The following is a 15,643-nucleotide window of genomic DNA, read 5'->3' on the forward strand; positions in this document are numbered from 1 at the left end:
CAGTAGTGTAATAGGCCTAAGTATTCATTAAAAACAAGGCAGAGGTTTTATTTAACAAGTATATTTAATATATTTGGCCACTGTAATATTACACACAGTTTGAACAGAAATACTGTGTTTAAATATAGGAAAATTAGATCTTATTAAGCTTATTAACATTAAAGAAAACAACAGACCGGTCTTTCCTTGTCTCCCACTGTCGTTACAGTGAAGCCACGTACCACATACGCTGCATCATATTCTGGTAAGTAAAAAAAATAAATAAATAACATGTTCCCCGAAAACACACGCACCGTGCCCCCCCCCCCCCCCCCCCCCCCCGGGTATCCCGCCTACTATTCGAGAAGGACAGCTCAACACTAGAATTCACCAAAAGTCAAGTATTTCATATATATATATATATATATATATATATATATATATATATATATATATATATATATATATATATATTAGGGCTGCAACTCACGATTAATTTGATAATCGATTAATCTGTCGATTATTACTTCGATTAATAATCGGATAAAAGAGACAAACTACATTTCTATCCTTTGCAGTATTTTATTGAAAAAAAAAACAGCATACTGGCGCCATGTTCTTTCAACTTGCCAAATAAAACAAGGAAAATGTTACAAAAATGCACACTTTTGACACCCCTGCTATAGATAATAAAAAATTAAATCTGATAAATGTATCGATAAAAAGCAGAGCCTGACGACGCATGCACATTTATCACAACTCTCTCGCTCTCTCTGTCTCTCCCCCTCCCTCACGAATGCTGCTGCACGCACAATTTGTTGTGTTTTTAACCTTCTTAACCCTGAACGTACATTGAAAATACATGCAACCCTAACTCAAAATGCCAGACAATTAAGAAACACCGCCCGACAGCCCCGCAAAAGATGACATGTCCGGTGAAAAGAGGACGCATGGTCAGGACCCTAGCCCGGTCGCTGCTAGCATGCTAGCAGCGGTCGGTTTCACGTCCGGTGAAACCGATCGCTGCTCGTCCTCTTTTGCTAACATGCTAGCAGCTAACGGGCTTCGTATAGACTGACCATACGTCCTCTTTTCACCGGACATGTCCTCTTTTGCGGGGCTGTCGGGGCTGAGTATTGTTTACACAACGTGCAGTACGCTACTTAATATGTCCGTGTGGAAACTCGTTCGGTACACTTCCGCACCGAAACGAAACCCCCGTACCGAAACGGTTCGATACAAATACACGTACCGTTACACCCCTAATATTTTGATTATTGTTTCTCAGCTGTTTGTAAATGTTGCAGTTTATAAATAAAAGTTACAAAAAAAAAAAACGTAGCCTCTACGCATGCGCATAGCATACATCCAACGAATCGATGACTAAATTAATCGCCAACTATTTTTATAATCGATTTTAATCGATTTAATCGATTAGTTGTTGCAGCCCTAATATATATATATATATATATATATATATATATATATATATATAGTGGGGCAAAAAAGTATTTAGTCAGCCACCAATTGTGCAAGTTCTCCCACTTAAAATGATGACAGAGGTCTGTAATTTTCATCATAGGTACACTTCAACTGTGAGAGACATAATTTGAAAAAAAAATCCAGGAATTCACATTGTAGGATTTTTAAAGAATTTATTTGTAAATTATGGTGGAAAATAAGTATTTGGTCAATAACAAAAATTCAACTCAATACTTTGTTATTGCCAACAAAGGTTATATTACAGAGGTCAAACGATTACTATAGGTCTTTACCAGGTTTGCACACACAGTAGCTGGTATTTTGGCCAATTCCTCCATGCAGATCTTCTCGAGAGCAGTGATGTTTTGGGCCGAGCAACACGGACTTTCAACTCCCTCCACAGATTTTCTATGGGGTTGAGGTCTGGAGACTGGCTAGGCCACTCCAGGACTTTCAAATGCTTCTTACGGAGCCACTCCTTCGTTGCCCGGGCGGTGTGTTTGGGATCATTGTCATGCTGGAAGACCCAGCCACGTTTCATCTTCAAAGCTCTCACTGATGGAAGGAGGTTTTGGCTCAAAATCTCACTATACATGGCCCCATTCATTCTTTCCTTAACACGGATCAGTCGGCCTGTCCCCTTAGCAGAAAAACAGCCCCAAAGCATGATGTTTCCACCCCCATGCTTCACAGTAGGTATGGTGTTCTTGGGATGCAACTCAGTATTCTTCTTCCTCCAAACACGACGAGTTGAGTTTATACCAAAAGTTCTATTTTGGTTTCATCTGACCACATGACATTCTCCCAATCCTCTGCTGTATCATCCATGTGCTCTCTGGCAAACTTCAGAGGGGCCTGGACATGCACTGGCTTAAGCAGGGGGACACGTCTGGCACTGCAGGATTTGATTCCCTGTCGGCGTAGTGTGTTACTGATGGTAACCTTTGTTACTTTGGTCCCAGCTCTCTGCAGGTCATTCACCAGGTCCCCCCATGTAGTTCTGGGATTTTTGCTCACCGTTCTCATGATCATTTTGAACCCACGGGATGAGATCTTGCATGGAGCCCCAGATCAAGGGAGATTATCAGTGGTCTTGTATGTCTTCCATTTTCTGATAATTGCTCCCACAGTTGATTTTTTCGCACCAAGCTGCTTGCCTATTGTAGATTCACTCTTCACAGTCTGGTGCAGGTCTACAATTCTTTTCCTAGTGTCCTTTGACAGCTCTTTGGTCTTGGCCATAGTGGAGTTTGGAGTCTGACTGTTTGAGGCTGTGGACAGGTGTCTTTTATACAGATAACAAGTTCAAACAGGTGCCATTAATACAGGTAACAAGTGGAGGACAGAAGAGCTTCTTAAAGAAGAAATCACAGGTCTGTGAGAGCCAGAAATCTTCCTTGTTTGAAGTGACCAAATACTTATTTTCCACCATGATTTACAATTAAATTCTTTAAAATTCCTACAATGTGAATTCCTGGATTTTTTTTTCCACATTCTGTCTCTCACAGTTGAAGTGTACATATGACGAAAATTACAGACCTCTGTCATCATTTTAAGTGGGAGAACTTGTACAATCGGTGGCTGACTAAATACTTTTTTGCCCCACTGTATATATATATATTTATATATTTTATTTTATTGTGTGTATATATATTTATATAATAAAATAAATAGTTGAATTTCAGTGTTCATTTATTTACACATATACACACACATAACACTCATCTACTCATTGTTTTACTTGGCATAAGTTACACCATCGGGTCTCCATTTAGCGAGGTGGGCCATAATACTGGGCTGTGACCGGTGGTGCGCTGCTGCCGCCTTGTGCTTCGCTGACCGTTCATGAGTGAGTATATCCGTTCGGCCACCGTGTTCAATGGAGAAGTATGTTCTACAAAATTTACAGGCAGCATACCTCTTCTCCTTCGAACTGTCCTGGATAAACTGAAATTCTTGTTTCCATTTGTTTTGGAACTTACAAGCGTATTTCTCCATCTTACTCGTCGTCGGCGTCGCCATGGCTGTATGTTCCTCGTTCTTCTGCTTCGTCTCCTTGTGTGCGCAGTTGTGCACTCTCTAAAAGCCGTAGATGTTATAACGTGATTGGGCAGGCACGCTGTTTATATCGTGGGAAAGCGGACGTGAAAACAGGCTGTTGACTCGTCACTCAGGTCCGCATGGAGCTAGAGGGGGCGTGGTCTCCAACTTCGGCTGGAAATCGGGATATTTTCGGGAGAATATTTGTCCCGGGAGGTTTTCGGGAGAGGCGCTGAAATTCGGGAGTCTCCCGGAAAATTCGGAAGAGTTGGCAAGTATGCATGTACCACAATTGGAGAATCACTATCTAGATACTAAGTCTGTAACGGTAAATGTATTCAGAGTGTTTGGTACAGAGGTGTACTGAATTCCAAAGTCAACTACAGGAAGTGTTTCTTGTGCCATGCATTTACTCGGTAATCAAATATAGGCAGTCACAAAAAGCAAAATACAATAAACACAAAAAATACAGCAAACATGGAAATAAAAAACGTATAACCTGTGAATGTAATGTAATATTTGAACACTTATTTCAATCAATCTAATCAATTAATTCAATTTGATTGGATTATGTTTAAAGTTTAGAAGCCCCCAAAAAATATTACACTTTCATTTAAATAGTTCAACAAATAGAGTAGGAAATAGCAAAGCTTTTCATATTATTCTTAATGGGGCCTTATAATGCAAAACCAACTTTTCATACCTGTTGGTTCCTGTTTTTATTTGTATTTGGGATCCCCATAAGTCCTGAACACTTGAAATCAAACCATGGCCGGCATGGCGTAGTATACAATTTTGCCTTCTTCCAAACTTGCTCAAAAGTAGCTATTTGGAATTTGAGAAAATAGTAACAAATTTAGAGGTTTACCTGAAGAGCTATCCAGTTGTAGTCATTAAGTTCCTTCTTTTTCTCTATCCTCTTGTTGTGGGGAAGACTTGCTCATACGTGCACATGCATGCTAAAAATCCTCAGTTGTAGTGCATAGTAGAGTATATTCCTGACTTACATCTGTCAGTAACGTCGATGTGGAAGCGCTAAAAACTACAACATGGCTGATTGGGTGGAGACGCAAGCTGTGTCTCAATTCAGCGGCTGCATCCTTCCAAGGACCCAGCCCATGCGGCCGACAAAGTATGAGTCCTTTTGAGAGTCCTCCAGCAGCGGCTGGAGCAATATGAATTAGGATGGTCTAGTCTACGGGACACTTCCTGGTTACGTCAGTTATCCCCGCCCTTACATTTAAGTCACATATCTGCTGCTCAGTCGTGAGTTTGAATAATTGCGAACTTCAGAGAAGAATGTCGAATCGTTTTTTTTTTGTTCTCTTGGTCCTTTACCTTATTTTAGAGAAAGTGGCTAAGCACTACAAGCACCGCCGGCGTCTGATTTTCATGCGGTTAAAGCTGACTGATCAATGTAGATGGTTGTCGCACAGACAATCCAGATAATGTCCCAGAAGAGTCCTCATGGTCTATTCATACAGCAACACCACACAATCCTAATTAGCTGTAACTTCATTAATATGTCAATCACAATTGGTGTAGTTTTATAATGTTGTCAAATTGGTTGCATTGTAGCAAGTAATAGTAAAAATATTGGGATAGATAAATTATCATCCAAACTAGTGTTTTGTGTCATTTATTTTTGATTTGTTGTCCTTTTAAAAGTACCAGTAGAGTGGAAAAACAAGTTGCCTCTATATTGAAGCTATTATCATATGTATCTGATGTACGATACCGAAACGCTTACAACGTTTGCGAGTAAATAAATATGATCAAAATAGTATCAATCTCACGGAGATTCTCGAGCCATTTTGAGAGATAATGAATGCGCTAGCCAGACACGTGATCGCGTGACGTAGATGTAGGAACTGCAGATCCTTTTCCTACCAGCAACAATGCAAATCATGCTGACTGTGTGGTCGCCAATAACAACTATTTTGGGACAAATGATGATTCAAAACCTTATATTTTTTATCCTGAATATAAGTAGGGTGAGCTACAAGTTTTAGAAGTTCTGCAAAACAGATCTAGCTTTAGTGAAACACTAAGCATCATGTAGCAGTAATGATAAGCACTAAACAAGAAATACAAACTACAAACATAATAAAACGATAGCTTACTGTACGATGTCTGCTCTTACTTCGATGACGACTAATAGTATGTCCATATCTTTGCGTTCAGATAAAGAATACATTTTAATCCAGACAAAGGGGTAAAAAAGTTGCTGCTGACAGTTCCACTGTCTTTGGTTGTTTATGTTAGTCTCCATCACCGGGTATAAACTGAATGTCATAGATAACCAGTTTCTAGATTCATCAATCAATCAATCAATGTTTATTTATATAACCCTAAATCACAAGTGTCTCAAAGGGCTGCACAAGCCACAACGACATTCCTTGCCCACATAAGGGCAAGGAAAAACTCAACCCAGTGATTCAGATTCATGGCTAAATCCTCCTTTTATCCAAATGAGAGTCATGATTTATAATCTAGAATAACATTGACAAACAGAACACGATGCAGTGGTAGCAGAAGCAGCACACCGGCTTTATATGCTGGCAACCCGTGCTGCATAAGCTTCTTCTTCTTCTTTACAGTTTTACATCAGTTTGACTTCATGTATGTTGCATTACTGCCATCTTCAATTTCATTTTAAAATTACAAACAAATCCCTCCTTGGGTCCAGAGCAGCATTACCTCTCGGTTATCAATGCTAAAGTTTTGGGTAGTTATTTAGAGTTTTGTGGGCAAAATAGAGAGCTCTTATAGACTCCATTGTTAAATAACTTTTTATTTATTTATTTACGACTAAGAATGCATAAAAAAAGGAAAAACATATGTGTTTATGCCTTACATAAGGATTGTGAATGATAAGCAGTACATCTCTTTCAAATTTTTGCGAATTTCCTGTATGACTGATCTAATAACATGTTGCAGAAGTGTTACTACTGTGACGTCAATCTCCGGAAACAGCCAAAGATATTTGGAACAGAATATTCAAACTGGCTAACTGAATTTGTGGCATTGTGTGATGTTTATACAGTGTTTTCACATACTTTGCGGATTGTAAAAACAATTGGATATGGATACAATGAAACACAATTAAGCATATAAAGTCAACTTGTTTTTCCACTCTACTCATACTTGCCAACCTTCCGGATTTTCCGGGAGACTCCCGAAATTCAGCGCCTCTCCCGAAAACCTCCCGGGACAAATTTTCTCCCGAAATTCAGGCGGAGCTGGAAGCCACGCCCCCTCCAGCTCCATGCGGACCTGAGTGATGTGTCAACAGCCTGTATTCACGTCCGCTTTCCCACAATATAAACAGCGTGCCTGCCCAAACACGTTATAATTGTAGAATGATCGAGGGCGAGTTCTTGGTTTCTTATGTGGATTTATTGTTAGGCAGTTTCATTAACGTCCTCCCAGCGCGGTAACAACACACAACAACAGCAGTCATGTTTTATTCTACCGTAAAGCAGTTTGTCTGCCGTAAACAGCAATGTTGTTGTAATATATTGAGTTGGAGGCAATAACCAGGTGATGAAGTACGTCTCTTTACTGTAGACTTCAGAACAGACTCACACACTTGACGTCAGGTGCGCAACACCACGTAAATCATTGGCCAACCAAAAAGTAACCCCAGTGCGCTATAGCCAACATTCACCAGGAGATGGCAACAGACAAACATAGATCACTATATTACATTCCTCCCCTTTTAGAAATGTAGAAGCTCAATTAAAAAACTGTACTTAAGCCACATTCCTTTTTTTTCTCTTAACCCTCATTTGTAAACAATAACATGCTTATTATACAAACAGTATTTGTACACCTTTAACACAGATTTTTATACTGTCTTCAGAGATTCCGTTTTTTTGGTGGTACTCGAAACCTTTCTGGGTACCTGCGAAAGGGTGTTCAGCATGGTTAGAAAAATAGTGACAGAGAATAGAACAAGGATGGACAATTCAACCCTTAACTCAATGAGTAGATTAGTGTTATGTGTGTGTATATGTGTAAATAAATGAACACTGAAATTCAAGTATTTCTTTTATATATATATATATATATTTTATTTTTTTTATTTTATTTTATTTTTTTATTTTTTTATTTTATTTATATATATATATATATATATATATCAGTGTTTCCCACAGGGCAGGCATCTATTTGTGGTGGTGTGGTCGGGGGGTGGGGGTGGCGGCAGCAGTGGCGATGACCAAGAAGAACGCGGAGTTGGAATATAATTACAACACTTTATGTACATATTTATATACAGATTTGAACAATTAGTTATTCACTGAAATATATTTATTAATTGTGGTTCTTACAAAAAATATATCTTATAAAATATAAAAGCTAAAATGTCTCTTAAAGCTCTGCCCCTTTAATTAGTTCATACTAAATAATTTAACTTTAGCCTACTACTACAACCATATTATTTACCAGCAACATAAAGTGAAACAGAGGCAGAGGTGTATGTTTTGTCGTGGTCTTCTCTATAAGGCACATAAGAATATAAATTAGGACCCTTTTCATGAGAAAAGTGCATTTCTGATCTGACCCTGCTTTATTTTTCAGTGTTTGCTGAGTCTCACCTGTTCCCTCCGCCCTAATTTTTCTACTTGCCCGACTTCTCAAATCTACTTGCCCCAATATTTTTACTTGTCCTGCCTAGGTTTTTTTCTGGCTGTGTAGTGCTCATGGCTTATATCTTACTAAAATCCTTCCCGTTGACTATTTACAACACTACACAGTATTTATTATTATTATTATCTATAATTACATTTAAATGGCATTGCATACATGTAAAATTAAATGCTATTTCACATTATTTGACCAGTAGCAGTTACACCCATCTGAACAGGTCAGCCACCTGTTTAAAGCCCGATCACAGTTGAAATATTGAAATGAAGGGCCTTTAATGGCCAAAACATTAACCTGGACAACATTTTAACAGCTGGTTGGCTCAGATTTTGTTCTTTTCATTGCATTCACATGCTGCAGTGGACAGTGGACATTTTAGCTTGAGTATTAATGTAGTATCTGAAGCACCGTCTCCACGTGTGTTTATTGACAACAGGGTTATAATCTGGACACGTTAGCTCGTCGGTATGAAAACAGGTGATTGTTATTACGTTCGTCTGCCCCGGACCACGAGTCAAACAGCAGCGGTGTTAATGAAGCAGCGTCAGGCTGCTCACCGTCAGTGAAACGCTCGGTGAAATCGCGGATTAACGTTAAATATATGACGAGCCGCGAGCGATGCAGCTATAACCTATCTACCATAACCTATATTACCCTCGTATTTTGATCTCGTCCGTCCGTCTTCGTCTTCGTCTTCGTCTTAGTCTTCTTCTTCTTCTGGCCCACCAGGTGAATTAAGTGCTATTGGCGGAGTTACAATGCATAGTAGGCTACCGCCACCTACTGCACCGGAGTTGTAACTACAAGGTACATTCACAGACAGAGTCCCATTGCTTTTATGAGCGGTCGAGCGAGTCAAAAGCCGAAAAATCCATTTGTGGCGGACGTAATTCTTTCGTGGCGGGCCGCCACAAATAAATGAATGTGTGGGAAACACTGTGTATATATATATATATATATATATATATATATATATATATATATATATATATATATAATAAAATAAATATATACATAGCTAGAATTCACTGAAAGTCAAGTATTTCTTATATATATATATATATATATATATATATATATATGAAATACTTGACTTGGTGAATTCTAGCTGTAAATATACTCCTCCCCTCTTAGCCACGCCCCTAACCACGCCCCCCACCCCCCACCTCCCGAAATCGGAGGTCTCAAGGTTGGCAAGTATGACTCTACTGGTACTTTAAATTGCCTTGTCCAAGTTGTCCTTGATTGTTCTGTATATAAAGTTTTACTTCCAAACGTTGATAAAACTACGGGCACGAAACCATCGGCAATAGCCGGATATATGGCTCTCCCTCGGGCTAAAGAAGTGCAAAGAACACGGGGGTCGCTCAACATTACGATAGCCAAAGTCTTGTATTTTAACACAAATGCATATCACTACTGTCACTCCAGCTTAACATGTCTGCATTTAGTTATTGCTTTTCGAAATACTATACAGAAACACATTTGCTCACTACTGGGCCATGAATCACCTCAACAGTGTACAACATGGGCTATTTTTTGGCCCATTTAAAAATCAATAAACCCGCATCAGCAATTAAACATATATTATGTGGTACTGTTAAAATTCAATTATTTGTTAAAAACATTAAACGTGAACAAATAAAGAAATACAATGTTTGAACTCACTATTTGTAGCACTCATCCGACGCTGTATAAGCTGTTGATTTGACTGAAAGCCGCGGGCAAACCATCTCACCGCCGGGACAGCTTAGCTACCTTCCGGGGTCGGCTGACCTTGCATCTTACAAGATGTACTTTCTCATTAAATATCCTTCTGTTACGATCTGCTGCCCGGATCATAGTTTGTTTATGTTTGAGTCACGTGTTTTCAGCACCTTGATTTTGTTTGTTTTCAGTTGCCATGTCAACCGATTACATTCACCTGCCTCTGGTTAGTGTTCGGGACGCGCACCTGTTGCCCGGGCACTAATCAGAGGGCTATTTAGTCTTTGCCCTGGCCTCACTCGGTCTGGCTTCCTAGTTTGTTCCCATACAACTGTTAACGACTACTTTGATTCTGCTAGCTTTTCACGCTATGCTATTTGTGCCTGCTAGCTCCCACGCTAGTCCTTTTGTTTTGCCTTTTGTGCTACGTGCGTGTCTTTTTGTTTATTCATCGTATGATTTATATTTTAAATAAATCATATTCCTACCTGCAAGCTGTGTCCGAAGCCGTCTGCATCCTTGGGAGAACCACACCCGCATCACGATGCGACCAAGTCATTACACCTTCTTGAAAATGGCCTTGCAAATATATATCTGCCACCTAATCAATGTTTTGCTCTCTTTCTTTGTGGGTTAAAAAAGGGAGTACCGGTGATTTCTCTGCTAACAGGATATGGCTCCGGTGCCACTTTCTGCTTTTGCCAATTACAACTTGTGACCCCCACTGTATGTATTTATTTTAGTTTGACTTTTCATTGGCCCACCCCTAAAAGGTTACCGGGTATTCATTTTCTGTACCTACAGTAAAAAAATAGAATCTATCTATATCTTGACAAAAAAATTACTTGTGTGTTGTTTGGGAACAGTTGGTAATGGTTATGTGCAGTAAAACTTTTCATGAACCTTAATGTGTGTTCCTAAATTTGTGTTGAACGCCTTTGATGAAGAATGATTTTGGTTTACAGAGTAAATAACTAAAAACTAAGGTTTTAAGTATTGTTTTCTCTAAACGCATACATTTGTCTAAATATGGTTAAGGACACGCATTGTTGTGGGTTTCCTAGACGACGTCTTCATGACTAAATGAAAAATCTAATCTGCAGGAGAGAATCCCTGTGCCATTTTCAATTATGGTTCTTTTTTTTTTTTTGAGTGGTTAGCTTGAAGCGTCCCTCTGTCTCCGACTCCCTTGTCGTTGTGTGACATGAGTGTGTGACTGTTATGATTTTGCTTTCTAATGACTCGCCTTATCTTGCCTCTGATTGGCCAATCCGTAATGTTTCGCCCTAACCTTAGCCATTTGTGACTCATCATATGAACACCAACCAATCATCATGGATTTTCTCTGTATGTATGGGTGTTCTCATTCATCCAAGTCAATGTATTTTCTCCATGATTTTTTTTTGGCTTGGATTCAGAATCAATTTTTTTCTCTCTGTAGCTTTGTAGCTACATGTGTCTAAAAATAGCTAAGCTACAGGAAAAGCTACTCCATTAAAAAAATTTGCTTCGCTACCACCAAGGTACTGGAAAATGTAGTTAAGCTGTAGCTTGTTACTGCCCTTCACTGCTTATTTGTTTAAAAGAAAAATCACTCAAACGGCCCCTATTTTTTTTTTCTTTTTTTAGAGTTATGGGATTTTATAACGTAATCAATGAAAGACATCCTTCTTCAATGCCCCCCCGTTGGTCAAATCAGATTATTTTTGCCCACAAGTGACACAGTTCGGATATTTTTTGCCAGTCCAAACACTCAAAAGTGCTTAATGAAAGATGTTATGAATGTTCTCATTCATCCAGGTCATTGTCCTCTCAGGGCATTGTATGAAAGAAAACATTTGTATTTGGATCTATATCCTTATTTAATTCTGGAATATCGTGATCTATGCTGAATGTGCACCTCATTACTGATCTTCTTGTTCAGTAATCCCTTGGAGCGTTGTAGTTGAATGTCGATGTTCGTTTTCCGTCAGACGCCATTATCGATGTCCAGATCCTTGATGTCTTTGACTACTAAAGTACTCTTGTTTCTGGACCTCCATGTCATGATTCGTTGCCCGGGTCATGTTTAGTTAGTTATTTCCTTAGTTGTTTAGTTCTGTTTCAGCACTCTTGTTTGTTTTCTTTGTTGCCATGAGTGCTCATTTTTGTCACCTGCCTCAGATTAGTGGTCAGGGCGCCCACGTGCTCCCGGTCACTAATCAGAGAGCTATTTATTCCTGCCTCACGCGACACTCTTCCTGGCAGTTTTATTTGCAACACGCAACGGTTACATTGGTTATTCTTCCCTCTTACTCCTGTTTTTGGCTAGTCTTTGGTTAAACCTTTACCATAGCTTCCCGTGTCATTGGCACCATTTTGTCTTTGTTTTTGGATAAAAAATATGTTTCTTAACCTGCACGTTGCTTCCTGACGTCTTTCTGCATCTTGGGGAAACAACTAGCGCATAAACATGCGACCCAGACGTAACATTACATTTACTTTGATGTGGATTTTGCAGTTGGCCCTCCAAGTTCTCTTAGTTTTCCCCCGTTTATTCAAGTCGCGTGCTTTCTTGGCGATTTCAGCATTGCGTTTGGTGAGGTTCTCATTCATTTACACATATGTACCTTTCAGCTGTTTTCCCTATCCCAGTATGTTATGTTAGTGCTGTAACATAACAAAATGTGGAAAAAGTGAAGCCCTGTGAATCCTTTCTGAATGCACCATATATACTTTGCTGCCTACAAAATTGCGATTGTTGAAGGACCGCAAATGACGTGTATGATGCACATGCAAGTGACTTCAAGGCCACATTGGGGCCTGACACGTTTATACTGGAGTCTGGTACAGATTACATTTTACTTGTCAGCTGGAAAAAATCTGATTTCTAAAAAATCCAATTTGGGCCACTTTGGCCTGCAGTATAAACTTAGTCATAGCCATGATACCACTGAATATAGTAAAATAAATTCCAGGCTTCACTACACATCTTAAAATAAAGTCGTAAGCACGTTGTGTTCTTCAGACCGACTCCATGTTAAGTTATTGTACAGTTTGTGATGTATGAAATCACGTTGGACGAGTGCAGAGTTGTAGTGTATGTAAAAAGTAAATAAAGTGCTCAATATTCCTTATTGGAGACGAAAGTGGACAAACGGCTCATTAGCGTTAGCGTTCCAAATAGTGCTTTTTAAGCACGTTTAACAACCGTATGTCATGGTGAGACTGTGATTACACACTTCCAATACACTATTACCTCTAAGATATGTTTACAGTTGTTCAAAAAATGTGAGCAAAGCTGACCTTTAAAAGCAAGTAGATGACAGAAAGTTTGGTCTTTTGTGGCTAGCTTAAACGCTATAGTCATCCTGGACATTTTCTACATATGCATTTCTCACTTTTTGCTTGTATGCAAACATGCATTGCCACTTTTGCCAGCTGTTGCATTGGAAAATTGGACAATTCTATATTTTATGCCATTGTTCTCTATATGAAGTTGATATGCTGCTTTGTAGTTCTTCTTCAGGCTTCCTCTCTCCATGTGGGAGTGCAGGGGAGACTCAGAGCTTGTTTAACAATGATGTCATCCCGCTGCTGATTTATAGGATGAGGGCTAGGCGGGGCCTGTTGCATTTGTGAGTTCTTGCCTGTCAGTCCGGCCTCCCTCAGGGGACCTTTTTAAGTGATTGCAGCTGGTACCCCTAAACTGCAGATCTCTGTTAGGAGAACAGGAAGTAAGGTTGTGACACTCCCCAAGTCAGGATGCAGTTTTGCATTGTCCAGCTCTTCTTTGGGTTATCCATGCCTCTCCTTTGCTTGCACAATTGTAGTAGAGGGAAGAATGTTGTGAGAGGTCAGAAAGTGGACATGATCGACCTCCACTCAGCTTGTTGTCATTCTTTTGCGAGGGACTGCCAAAACTTACTGCATGACATGCCATACCACTTTATTCCTGCAAATATGTAATTTGGATCAGGGCTCTGTTTTTAGGCTTGCACTCTGGTTGAACTCCCACAAACGAGCGGTTACTGGTCGACCGTGAGATCCTGGAGTGGGGGGAAGGGTATACGTCCCGGGCTGCTGAAGGTGAGCTCACCAAATTCAGTTGCATTTTAGAATGGGGGAGGTGGACATGTTTAGAACCAGGGATTAAAAAAAAAAAAAACCTTCAGCCATAATTGAAGGGTCACCAACAGTCCGTCAGCTGCCAATAATCAAACATTGGTCTGTTGTGTATGTCGCCAAAGAAACCACAGGTGCGCTTGTTTTGTCTCCCTTTTATAGAAATAATGCTTAATCTCGATTTAATTTAGGTGTTTAGTCAAATTCTTGAATTACACTAAGCTTCTTGAATTACACTAAGTTTAGGGTTGCACGATATAGACAATACACGATATAAAGGATATACATTTGTGACCCACGATAGAGCTTTTAACACTATTGCCATGTGATACATTCTGGTTACAAATTCTTGCGGTGTCCTGCAAATTTGACAGCGACAAGCAAACGGCTGCATCCTCCCTAGCAAGCTAGCTACTAACGTCCCTCCACAGTGGGAAGCAGAGTCCTTAACACAAAGCCGCATCCTCCCTAGTGGGTAGTACCCCCCAACAGTGCGAAGCCGCTTTTAAGTCACCAGTCCTTGCCTCCACAGCGACAAATATTCTAAGTTTCTTTCAAGAAACATTATCATTGGTGGAATAGATAAACATGCTACACCACACACCGTAAGATACAGTAAGACATGCTAACTGCTAACATAGAGTTCTTGAATGTAAACAGGTGGGGGGAAAACAGGGCAATTTAAAGAGGCGGTCAGAAAGCGGCTCGAAAACTTTCAGTGAAACATAATCCATCCAAAGTTTTGACCAAAGAACCACCATTACATGTTATGTAGACCAGTGTTTATTAACCATTGGGCTGCGAGAAGGCTGCCAAAAAATATGTCTCAGCTGTGGTCCGTATGGGCTGCCGGGGTACTCTGTTGTAATAAACCTTTCCACCACTTGTGGCAGTAATGACAATATCAAACAAATGAAGTCTGGAGCTAAAGTCATAGAGGTTTCTCGAGGGCAAAAATGATGACTAAAGTGGTGTAGCTGTATTTTTATTTGCACTGACATTTTATTGACACCATAATTAAGAAGCGTTTTCATTATCAATTTATCTTGACACAACATAATTGTATGTCATGTACATTTATTTTTCATCCGTTTTTTAAAGGAATGTAACGATATTAAATATACAGCGGTATATCGGTTTCAAAGTCTTCTCAATTATACCGTGACTTGTGACGGTATCATAGGAAAACTTGGTTAGTATAGTTTTCTTCTGAGGTTTTAGCGTTGGCTGGGTCTGTAAATAAAATACATAATACAAAACAAACGTACAGATTGTAACGTTGCACCTTTTGTAAACACTATTATAGATATTAACAAAATGGGGGATGATGGAGCCTATTAACGCTGCACTTGGGTGGAAGGCAGGGCTGGACAAGTCGCCACCCCATAAACCGTCACACTGAAAATATATTTGAAGCCAACGAAGCCAAACATCAGCCTATTGAGTACGATTCAAATCAAGAAAAAAGATTACTAATTCAGTGTTAATATTTTAGTGGACCCCAGGCCCCAATGTTGTGAGAAAGTTGGGCCTTCTTGTCAAAAAGGTTAAGAACCCCTGATGTAGATCACAAGGAAGTGTTTTAAATACAAAACCCAAAACCAGTGAAGTCGGCACCTTGTGTAAATCGTAAATAAAAACAGAATACAATGATTTGCAAATCCTTTTCAACTTATATTTA

The 15,643-nt window shown here is 39.5% G+C and overlaps 1 protein-coding gene across 2 annotated transcripts in view; it reads left to right on the forward strand.

Moving 5' to 3' along the window:
• fam171a1 (family with sequence similarity 171 member A1) overlaps window positions 1-15,643 on the forward strand; it is a 66,959-nt gene that overhangs the window by 6,050 nt on the left and 45,266 nt on the right. The window lies entirely within an intron of this gene.

Source organism: Nerophis lumbriciformis, linkage group LG04 (genome assembly GCF_033978685.3).
Source record: "Nerophis lumbriciformis linkage group LG04, RoL_Nlum_v2.1, whole genome shotgun sequence".
Lineage (NCBI taxonomy): Eukaryota > Metazoa > Chordata > Actinopteri > Syngnathiformes > Syngnathidae > Nerophis > Nerophis lumbriciformis.